The sequence below is a fragment of the Nelumbo nucifera genome, chromosome 2 (genome assembly GCF_055504915.1).
Source record: "Nelumbo nucifera cultivar China Antique chromosome 2, China Antique-T2T, whole genome shotgun sequence".
Taxonomy (NCBI): domain Eukaryota; kingdom Viridiplantae; phylum Streptophyta; class Magnoliopsida; order Proteales; family Nelumbonaceae; genus Nelumbo; species Nelumbo nucifera.
The window spans coordinates 102,791,449-102,803,772 of record NC_142650.1 but is presented as its reverse complement, the minus strand read 5'-3'; the positions used below and the strand labels follow the sequence as shown (position 1 = coordinate 102,803,772).

The 12,324-nt window shown below is 33.2% G+C and overlaps 1 long non-coding RNA gene across 1 annotated transcript; it reads right to left on the bottom strand.

Moving 5' to 3' along the window:
- Nucleotides 1–1,141: 1,141 nt before the first annotated feature.
- LOC104587484 (uncharacterized) lies at nucleotides 1,142–12,042 on the bottom strand. Its single transcript, XR_733602.3, has 3 exons — nucleotides 11,691–12,042; nucleotides 2,024–2,138; nucleotides 1,142–1,932 (listed from the first exon to the last, which is right to left on the bottom strand). It is a non-coding gene; the product is annotated as an uncharacterized LOC104587484 (long non-coding RNA).
- Between the last annotated feature and the right edge of the window lie 282 nt (nucleotides 12,043–12,324).

Genomic DNA, 12,324 nt, shown 5'->3' with positions numbered 1-12,324 from the left:
GCCATGATCAACTTAAAGACAAGAATTGGGAAAGAGGAAAAGAGGAGGCCGCCAAAAGAATATCAACGAATGTAAATCCTTGAAACCAAATTCTACTAGCCTAGAAAGGTTAAAAGGAGAAAATTGGGTTTTAAAAAGTTATAGCAATCACGCAAATGGAATGTGACAGATTTTATAGAATTAGTCAATTGTTAGAATGTAAAGGAAAGGTATTTTAAGGCCCTGTTCGCTTTTCGGTAAGTTATTTATCCGAGTAAATACATTTACTTAGATAAGTGTTTCCTAGGAAAGACTTAAACAGGGAAATACATTTACCCATTTTCTTTTATTTCCCAAGTAAATAAGGCAATGACCATTTTAGCCATAAAATTCAATTATTAAAATTGGCATTTTTGTACCATTCAAGTGTTGGCAACTTTCCCCAAATGGGAAAGTTATTTACCCACCTAGGAAATACCCAAGAAAATAAACTTTTCCTGTTCCCCACATAAATTCTAAAAAAGAACATGTGTTTATTGGTTTGACCAACTTTCCTCCCTCTCAAAATCCAAAACAAGAACACCCCCTAAACGATTTTGCAAACAGTAGGGGTGTATAAGCCCATTTGGTGGAACCGAAGCCTGTATCCTCTAGAGTCTAGAACGGTGATGGCTAAATATCAGTTCTTTTAAACATGAAAATTGAGTAATTAATAATGGTAAATATCTTATTTGGTAATGTTTGGATCATTATTCTTTCGCCCATTTTTTCTGTGTAAATCAAAGTTTTAAGACTCGAATCCAATACAAAACCGAAATGCTTGTCAAGTCATGGGTCAAACATTTCTAACTTTCTCAGTGTAGAAAAAACCCCATACAGGCTTGGCTCAAGCGAATCTGTGATTTGTGACTTCCACCTAGGAGTTCAGTCTGCAATTAGGCTCAAGTGAGTTCAAATGCAAACGAGTCTGGAGTCTTGCGAAATTGAACCTACGTGTGCTTGTCCGGAAAACCTACGTGTGCTTGTCCGGAAAACCTACGTGTCAATTATTAATTAGATGCAAAATTGAACCAGGAGAATAAAGGTTGTATGAAATACAAAAGAGGGGGAAAATGATTCACGCAAAATGGATTCAGTCTAACATAAAGTTGCGTAGACATGGTAGCCTTTGAACATAACTGTTGTTATTTCCTTACTATTTTTTCTTTTTGGTGCAAATAAATGCCAAAGTTTCAGATCTTTGAGAGGTCAAATACATATATATGCATTATGTCCCATCTAGGTATGAAATACAAAAGGTCTTCGTATTTGTATAATTTTCAGGAAATTGACAAATCACAAATGAGAGAAATTGACTAATCACATTTGCATGACAAGGCAAAACAAATTGTTCAGTTAATATCTGCAGTTGTAGGAGCTGAAATTTGAAGAGGTAGTTGAGCTCATAACCCTTCATGATTGGGAGACATGCCACGCAGAAATTCTTAGAGCAACTTAGGAGAACCAACACTGGTATCATCATCTGGCTTAAAGTCTAAATTCAACTCTCTAAAATTGCAAATGGGAGGAAAGAGTATCCCATTGAATTGGAAACTTGTGAACCATGCTCCTGATCTTCATCCAACTAACAACAGTTGCATAAACTCATTTACTAGCACCCCACAAATACTAATGTATCAGAGTCATGTCATGACCATGATCTAAAAGAAATGTGTCCAAAAAATAATGGTCCATTGTTGCTGCTTGCTTCTCTATGCATTTTCTTTCGTCATGTAAATATGCTTCATTGGCTATATTGAACTCCTTTGGATAATTCTTCTTCTTTGACGATGTCTCCTATTGAGGACATGATATGTTTGGTGGTGTTGCCAAGACCTTTCCGGTTGCCAAGATCCCCTTTGCCTTTCTTGATGGTTGCCTTAGAACTTATGTTCCTTCCATCAACAACAAGCCCTAGAAAATAAATTTTCAATGTAGTTATGTATAATCAAATTCATCATGTTGACAATATAAAATGAAACCAATAAAGACAATGTTGTGATACCTTTATGGCGAATGCCCGTATTTTCATCTTGAAGGATCAACTAACTACCTTTGAGCTCATGTGATTGCCATCAGTAATGATTTCGCTTTTATTGTCACTCAACAGATTCTGCACTCTGCAGCATGTTATCAATACAAGGATAAATTACCAATAACTATGAAAGAGCTTAGTTTACCTTGGCAAGTTTGAGACTGATTGTTGCTTTCGAGTGATGAAAGAGTAAAAGTTCAGTGAAGATGAAAATGGATTTTATGTTAACTGAATTTTTTCTTGAGTTTAGCATATTATGCATGACACGATTCACAAATTAAGAACCATTTATCAACACTTCCAATACAAACTAAACTTAGATACATATAGTCACATTCACACACTTCCAATACAGACTAAACAGGCACATATACAGATTTATGTAGCCAATTCCATATAATTGGGACAAATATCTCTTGAGTTCAGTTGAGATGAGTAATATATAGTTGGCAAAAATGCTAGATTGAAAAAGGATTCCAGGAACACAATATGTCATTCTTATAAATCTCCAAAAGCATTCTGGAAAATATTGAATAGTTAGAGACCACCATACTTGAGTAAACTTAGGCCAATTTAGGCCATTCATTCCCTCGTACATATAATATACACTTTTCTTCAGCATCCCCTCCTTTAAAGTAAACTAGTGACTTTCCCTCGCTCTACTATACTATGAGATTTATCATTCCTTCCCTTGATACATCAAAGTCTTGAGTCTAACATGTCTAAGGAGTTCACTGTAACTTATGAGTTTAAATCTCTTGCAACCTTAACAGGCGTTGAATTTAACAGACTCCAAAGAGAAATGCCCAACAGAACCTGACTAAATTCACTTTACCTAAACACTGAAACTACAAAGACAAATAGAGAGCAATAACTTGCACTTGTTACATCATGAGACAAATTCCACATTCTCACTTTGATTCCCTTCACACAATTTTAGAGCACTAAGAAGTCACATTCAACAAGCTTTTTTTCATTCATGCATCTAAAACAATCTAGGCAACAGTAGGAAAGGAAAAGCTTACTTATTTGTTAAACCAATTAGGACAAGAATAAGCCACAGGACTCTCTTAAAACACATATGTCCTACACGTGCCCCAGATGAACTTGAATTTCCAAAAGAATAGCCATAAGAAAGTTTCTGCTTGGTCTAGATCAAGAATGGCCCTTACAACCAGTTGAAACACTAAAGTTTTATACCATCAGGAACAAGTAATCTCGACTATTAGTTGCATACAAGAAAATCTTGATTTCATCAAGAGCCATCTTCAAAATCTTTTGCCCATCTTCTTCAACATGTTGTTCTTTGTTATCACACGGATAATGACCCTAAAAACATTAAAATAGCATCAAACTATAAAATAATATTTCACATAAAAATCACGCATGTTTATATAATAATATGATATATATGATATATATGATATATATAATAATATATAATACATTAATATATATAAATTTTAAGATTTTTTCAATTTTTTATCTATTTTGTAAACTTATTTTAAAATTTCCATTATATTTTTCGATTTTTTTTAATATGACTCTCAAGGCCAGGCTTGACCCGCTTGGGCTCATGCCGTGCTTGACCTCTAAAGTATCCTAGAAGAGGCAAGCATGGCCCAACATGGCCTATGGACCAGCATGGCACGGCCCACCAAGAACGGGCAATAGGCAAAGTCGTATCAAGCTAGCCCTACACAATCCAATTTACACATGTATGCAAGAAACCAACTAGATCACTAAAGAATCTTCCTTCTACACCATGATCCCCCACAAGACTGTACAATAACAACTCAGCTACAAAACTAGCTACCCTTTGTACAAATTCAATTGACTCAAAAGGGTTCAGATTTCAGAAGAGTTGTATCACCCCTAATGAAAATCTAGCTTCATGTCCAATAGAATCGTCAAATGTCATCTATTTCCTTGTTTCGAATCATGTTCGACAGCAACCAATTTCTTGGAATCAATTCCCAAGATGGCTGAAGCTACATTGTTAGATACATATAAAAAAGGAGATAAGTCACATGTTCATGTCCAAGGATATATGTCAAATACATATATCCAATTCCAATGATCCCTTTAATGCTCAATTGCTCACTACATATATAATGGCAATTAGTAATTCTCTCCACAACTCAATCCGATATGACATCTCTGGAAGCACCAACATAATTGGATCAATGAAAAACTTCCATCATGTTTTAACATATTCAACAAGCCATAGGTATGATTTCTTCTAGAAGATAGTTTATAGGTTTCTTAGGCTGTTTCCCAACCTCGGGCTAGGAGATGAACGGGATAGTATCCCTCTTATGCAAGCTTAAATTTACAAAACTGGGAGTTGAAGGAGATAGTAGCTCTCTCTCTCTCTCATGTCCAATCTCCAAGGCGGCTGTCCAACCTTGAGTGTGCCAGACAAAAAGGATTTAAAAGTGGAAAATTGATACTTCTTTTCTCTACTTTTTCACAATACAATCTTAAAGACAAATGAATACAATTAAAGCCACAAGTATTCATTTATAATGAACACCACTTGAACTCTCTCTTTCTCCAACACCATAAAAACCAAAGATCTCCAACAACAATGCCAAGAAAGTTGAGCCAAACATATTTAATGCTAGAACCTTTGTTGAATCTAAACAACAAAACCCCAAAATTAATTTGATGAGCTACTAGCTACAAGGGCCTAATTTTTAAAGATGTTCAAAAATCTTTGCATATTGTGAATTTGAAAAGCGAAACAGATCTATGCTTTTTAATTAGTGTAGAATACAATAATTGGAAGATTTTTATAATGATTTTCTTAACAATTTAATAGGAAGTTCAATGAGCATATAATAAAATTAACTGTAAATACATATCAATAAGAACATATCAAAGAACATATAATAAACCTTTTGGATTGGACTGGCAACCCAACCTACAATGGCACAACTTTAATACGTATCAATAAGAGCATTCACATCTAAAACATCTTCAATATATCCAACGATTTCATATCTGAACATGTAATAAACTTAACTATCAAGTTGCAAATTCATTTGAATTGTTCACTTCGTTAACTGGTCAAGGTTTGATAAACCATTTTTTATTATTAAGATTTAAAATCATGAAAGACTTCTAGGTATGTATTGCAATAAACTAATGACCCACAAACTACAGATCAAATTTAATTGGAAGTCACTGGTTTAAGGTTGTATTTGGTTTGTAGGAAGATTTTGGTGGGATTGGAAATGATGGGATTGGATAGGAAAAGGAAATGGGTGGAAATTTTTCATGTTCCATTTTTTTGTTTCAAAAGGGAAAATAGTGGAAAAACCAACCCTAGTTTAATAATGAAATAATACAAGGTTATTAAATAATTATCTAATTAATTAATACAATATTCATAACCCATAAATAAATGATTAATTATTTCATAACATATTAAAAAATAATTTAATAAAAAATTAATAAATAACATTAAATAAAAATATTCAATAATAATTTCGTAGGTAATTAATAATTAAAAATTTATTTTATAATTAATAATTTAATTAAAATATGTTATACTAAATAATTCAATAATGAAAACAAATTTAATAATTTATGAATAAATTCTATTAAAATATTCAACTTATTAATTCATTAATAGGTATTAATAAAATATAATTTTAATAATAACTTATAAACTAAAAAATTGTAAAATGTTAATTAATTAAAATAATTAACTAACTTCTTATGGATTTTAAATAATTAATATCTAATTAATAATGGAAAACTAAATAATAAAAACATATTATGAATTACTTAATAATTAACAAAAAAGTTAATAATTATTTAACTAAGTAATTAATGAATAAATAAATAAGGATTTTATTATTCTAATTAGTGATTCAACAAAAATTTTAAATAATTAACAATAATAAATAGTAAAAATAATATTATTAATTAATTCATAGTAAATATTAACAAAATATATTTTAAAATACTAATTATTAATGATAAATAATTAGAAAATTATCAATATTTAATAATTGCAATATTATTTCATTAAAATATTAATAAATAATAATTAACAATAATAAAATACTACTAATTAATTAATTAAAATTTTCTACTAGGGTTTATTTTCCCTTTTGCAACCAAGAAATGGAACGTGAAAATTTTCCTCCTAGTTTCCCTTTCCATATCATCCTATCTTTTCCCATCCTGCCAAAATCTTCCCACAAACCAAAGATAGACTTAAATCATAGTTTTCCAATGAAATTTCATCTATAATTGGTGGCTCATTAGAGAATTTACATACATATTAGTTTTTCATGATTTCAAATTTTAATAATAACAAAATGGTCAACCAAACCTTGAGCAGATAATCAAGTGAACAACTTGAATAAATTTGCAATTTGACAGTTAAGCTTATTACATGCACTGATATGAAATCATTAAATATATTGAAGAAGTTTAGTTGTGAATGCTCTTATTGATATGTATTTAAGTTGTGCTGATGTAAGTCGGGTCACTATTTTAATCCAAAAAGTTTATTCATGTTCATTAATGTGCTCTTAACGATATGTATTGACAATTAAGTTTATTATACGTTCATTGAACTTCCTACTAAATTGTTAAAAGAACCATTATAAAATCTTTCAATTATTGTATTCCACATTAATTGCAAAGCATGTATATGTCATGCCTATCAAAGTCCCAATAAGCAAAAAAAGATTGTTGAACATCTTAAAAAATTAGTCCCTTGTAAATAATAGCACATCAAGTCAACTTTGGATATTTGTTGTTTTGGACAGCAAAGGTTCTAGCATTAAATATTTTTTGCTCAACTTTCGTGACCTTATTCTTAGAAATCTCTGTTATTTATGGTGTTGGAGAGAGCGAGAGAATTCAAGTGGTGTTCATTATAACTAATTAGTTGTGGCTTCAATTGTATTCATTCGTCTTTAAGACTATCTTGTGAAAAAGTAGAGAAGAGAAGCATCAATTTTCAACTTTCAAATCCTTTTGCCTAGCACACCAAAGTTGGGCGACAGCATTGGAGATTAGATACGAGAGTTGTTATCTCCTTCAACTCCCAGTTTTGTAAGTTCAACCTTGGATAAGAGGGCTGCTATCTCCTTCAACTCCTAGTTCGAGGTTAGATAGTAGCCTTAAAACCTATAGACTATCCTCTAGAAGAAATCGCACCCATGGTCTGTTGAATATGTTGAAACATAATGAAATCTTAGCATTGGTCCAATTGTGTTGGTGCTCCTAGAGATTTCGTATCGAACTAAGTTGTGTGTAGAGACAATTACTAATTGTCATTATATATGTAGTGAGCATCAAAGGGATCCTTGGACATGGTTGTAGAGACCTCAACCTTCAAAGGCACCCTTGGACATGAACATGTGTGAACATGTGACTTATCTCCTTTTTTATATGTATTCGACAATGACTTAAATGTAATTGAGTATAGTGCAGTTTCAGTCATCTAGAGAACCGATTCCAAAAAATTAGTTGCTGCTAAATGTGATTCTATTTTTGAGAAACAAGAAACAAATGATTGTGCCAAGCACATTTGGTGATTCTCTGGATGAAAATTCTCAAAATCCACTCTTTTCTAAAAAGATTTTGAGAATGAGGTCCTAGAATTGATGCCAAACAGAGCCTAATTGGCTGGTGCACTCAAAGATACAAAAAGATTGAATAAACAATCAACTAACCACAAAACACTAACAACTAGAAAGATGTAATTACAAAATATCAAGCTAGCTAGCTAAATTGTTTTTTTTTTTCTCAATAGCTAGCTAAATTGATAAACTTCTAGAGTTGTTTTATTTTTTTCATTATGTCAATATCCTACCAAGGAATACCACATTTTGTACAAATGTAGAAAGTAACTAGAAAGCCTGAAGTTTTTTTTTTTTTTTTTAATTCCTATTAGAGTCAGCTATGTGAATCCTATGCTGCCATTCCATTCTGTTGAATGCTATATCCATTGATAAGTAATGGGCCCTTAAATGATTTGTCCCTACTTCAACTCGTATCTTTATCCCTAGCTCGTCTAGCCCGTAGAACTTGTAACAAAGCACTTCTTATAGATTTTGTAGGTCTTCTTTGCACATAACAAACCTTCTTATTCTACTTTCCCTCATTTTATTACCTATTGAAACTACCCCTAGAATCAACATGTTACCTTGGCTTCCCAACATTGCTCATTTTAAATTTTCCTTTTAATTGAAGTGGCATAATCTTATCATATAAGACTCCAACGCACCCCCTCTATCTTGTCCATCCTGCTCTCATATTTGTATATGCTAAGTTTGAAACTTGTATAAGTGACCATGCAATATATGCTAAGTTATATTTTGAATGGACCCAAGCCCAAGATAGTGTAAAATATTCAGTTTGGGTACCCAAGTTGCACCCCTAGTATATGCCTACCATACCAATGTCAAACAGAATACTTATTAGATACAACACCATAAATTGCATGATCACTTATACATCGCTCCGGATATAGTGCATTTGAATAAGTGATTTCTCTTCAAGTCCAGTTCAAATGCTGCCATTTCAAAAGTGATTAACCACCAACCGTTTCTTCTCCTATGCTTCTTGTTTCTCTTTCCTATTTTACTCTCCTTGGTTAAAAACAAAAAGCATCACCTGGAATAAAGTCAGATAACCAGTTTTAACTCGTTTCAGAACCTTTAAATTTCCCTCCATATTCTCCAAACCACCACCACCATCCTCTATTTCAATGAGCATCTAGACTTTTAATCTGGAGCCCATTGCAGCTCAAACCAACTCCTTCATGATTCCTAGGATAAGGAGACAATAGAGGAGAAATCAGGAGTTGTCACGTGGAAGAGATACATTAAGGACAAGAGAGTACAAAGTAATGCTGAGGACAAACTAGAGGAGACCAACAAGATTTTTGACATGGAATAGAAAAGCATAGGAGAAACTTTTGTGGTAGCTCCCACCTTGTTGAAGTACTCTCCCCATTCCCACAATCTCCTTTTCAAAATGACTATTGAAACCTTTGCTATGAAAACCAGCAAACCAGAACCAAAGATAATAAATTGTGAAGGTATGAAGAAGCAAAAAAAAATGTAAGCAACATAGAAAGAAAAGCTTGTAAGTAAATGCCTGCACTGTGTAGGAGAAACGATTCTCCTTTTCTGAAATCCTACATGAACTCATGCGGCTTCAATTCCGAAATCTGACTTTTGTGATTGCTGAACTTCCATTAATGAACTTTTTCCATGGTTTCTGTTGATGATGTTGTATTTGTGTGGTAATGGAATTTAAAATTCCTCAAGAGCTACAGGCTTATAGTCTTTGACGAGAACCACAATTCAAGATAACTTGACTGGTTTTCTGTCTGAGGTGCTAAAATCAAGGGAAAACCTCACTGAAACCCACCTCAGAAATTTTAACTCCACCGTTAACCAAGAGGAAAACAGTTTTGGTTTGTTTGCTATGGTTATTTGGTGTGGACTTGTTATTCATTGGCTCTATTTTGCGTATTGTTTCCAAAAGAGGGTAGCAAAGGTTTTACATTTCAGATTTCAGTTGAGTCCCGTCTTAAAAAGAAGAATTTTTAATTTTTAAATGATAAAAATCTTTTAAGTGAAATGGAAAAGCAGGTGAAGTGATTTTTACTTTTTACATGCCATTACTCATTAGGTCATTTGGGCTAAAAGGAAAACCCCTTCAAGTTCAAAAGCATTAAATCTGGACTCTTTCTAGATGTACTCTATAATTAAAACTTCTAGAACATACAAAATGGTATGTTTTAACAGATTATACTACAAAAGAACTGTACATTTAAGATATCTAATTAAATTTGACAAGAAATAAGTCTTGAAAAATTATGTTTAACTTCAAAAACTTGATATAGAACCATGATATAAGCATATAGCATGAAATCAACACCCATATATGCAGCTGGAATTTTAGGAAATGGAGTCTTATCTCCATTTCCTTTATCTGTCTCTATTGTCTTTATCTGGGAATCAATAGGTTGATCCAGAAAAAATAAGGTTAGTCCAGAAAAATCAGTCATGTAAAAGCACTACCAATAAAGCCACCAAGATCCGAGGGGAAAAGAAAAAAAAAAAAAAAAAGTTATCAGATCCCATTATCTAAATTCCACTCAAGTGGTGGGATGTGTGTGTGTGTGTATATATATTCTCTGTTTCATAATAATTTTTTTCCAAAGTTACCAATCCAAAAAAAGAAAAAAATGACAATGGTATTTCAATGGATTCCAAGGATGCAAATTGGATGACTGATTCTTTAGCTAAACAAGGGGTATATAGGGGGCAAGTACTGGGCTCTGCTTGTAATTGCTGTTTTCTAGGGGTTTTTTACCCCTTTTCTTGGATCTTTATTGTACATATTTGTTTGTATTAATGAAATGAATTGAGCCCAAGACTGGCAACAATTGGGAGCAACATAATGAGTCAACACTTCCTATTTCTCATTAGGTTTCCTCCCATACTAAAAGACTTTTGTAAAAGAAAACCACAGAATTCTAAATAATACCCACCATTGCAAGGTACAAGGGCATCCTCGTAAACAGGTATACCAAATTGCATTGCCAATCACCAAAGCCAACAACAAAAGCCATAGGCGGTACAATAAACATTCTCCATAACAAATAATCCATGTATAAGCGCCTTTGAAATTGGAGATGGTTTTCTTATGCATTTTCAAACAGACAACACGCACTCAAAGATAAAACAAATAGAAACCAACAAAATTTTCCAATTTCTAAACCCACTTTGGCAGTTCAATTCTCTATAAATTCTTTGTTATAAATCATTCCTTACCGGCTACTCCTAAACACTAATCAAAGTGTCGATTATATCTCAACTCAAGAGTCACAGACAAAAGTAGCCAAGTACAAAATAAATCTCAAAACCAATAATATCACTGGACATGAATATCGGTATCACAAATACAAGCATCAAATTGCTATTTTCAACCTTTTCTCTAACCCAAATCAGAAATTGCAAAATACTCTATCTACTCGTCACTTGTCAGAAAGAAAACCCCTATCAAGACCAATGAAATCTTTGCATGTCCAAAACCCAACAACTAATATTAATTTTCTTACAGAATTTCATACGTTATGGTGAGACGAAATGTCCGAATCTGAAACCCAAATTGAAATTTAACTCAACGAGGGCACCGCGCTAGTTGCTAAATGTCTGCAACAATGTCTTCGTCCACTTGAAATCTACTTTGAAATTGAAAAATTCTTGGAAATCCATATGGACGTTTCCTTCAGATCTTAGATTTCCATCTCCAAACCCAAGAAATCTTTACAATGACCACAGACAACTCAAATAATACGAAGATTTGATGAATAAAAAAGCAAAAGAAAAAAAAAAAAAAAAGGAAAGGCGAAGACAACTAAGTTTCTTGGTTCTGGCCCTCTGGGCCTCTGCTTAGACTAGTGTCGCGACCAAAACCAAAAGCCCTAAATTTGTTCCAGGTTGGAGGCACAAAGGAAACTTTAATGAAGAATGAAAACATTACTTTCATTACACAATATTAAGAATGTTTTTACCAAAATTAATCGGAACTACAGAAGAAAAAATAATCACGAATAACAGAAAGGAAAAAAGGAAAAAAAAAGACTCACCGGTTTTCAGATTATCAAGCTGAATAATCTCTTCGGGTTGAACAAGCCTTCAGCACCAAAAGATCGAATCACGGGGGTAGAAACAGAGACTGAAGTCACGGTGATAAACCAGAGTGCGAGAGAGAGAGAGAGAGATTGTAGGAATAGAAATGGTATTTCGGATTGGGTTTTGAATGAAAATTCTAACGGTAGTTTCCTACAACATCTCACAGAAAATCCCTGCCTTTTATTGGGAACATCTCCCGGTGATAGTGACAAAAATGATAAAGCATCATCGGGAGATGTTCTCATTGCACGGTGGGGATGTGCTGTGCGGCATTGTAGGAAACTATCGTGGAGATTGGTTTGAATTCGTCTTAACTAACTACTTTGCTTGCGAGTTAAATGAATTCCATATTTCCGTGTTCCAGCTCCGTTAAACTATCTTGGGGGCCGCCTCCCTCATCGAGGTTGACTACCACCCACTCGCTCAGTCGGCCTATCTTCGGCCGACCTGTAGGGGTGTAAACGGATCGATAAAAAAATCGGAACAGGTAAATATCCGAATTCGAATCCGATTAAAAAATTTCATATCCGATTTCGATTCAAAATCTAACGTATATTGAAAATTAATATTTGAATTCGAATTTGATTA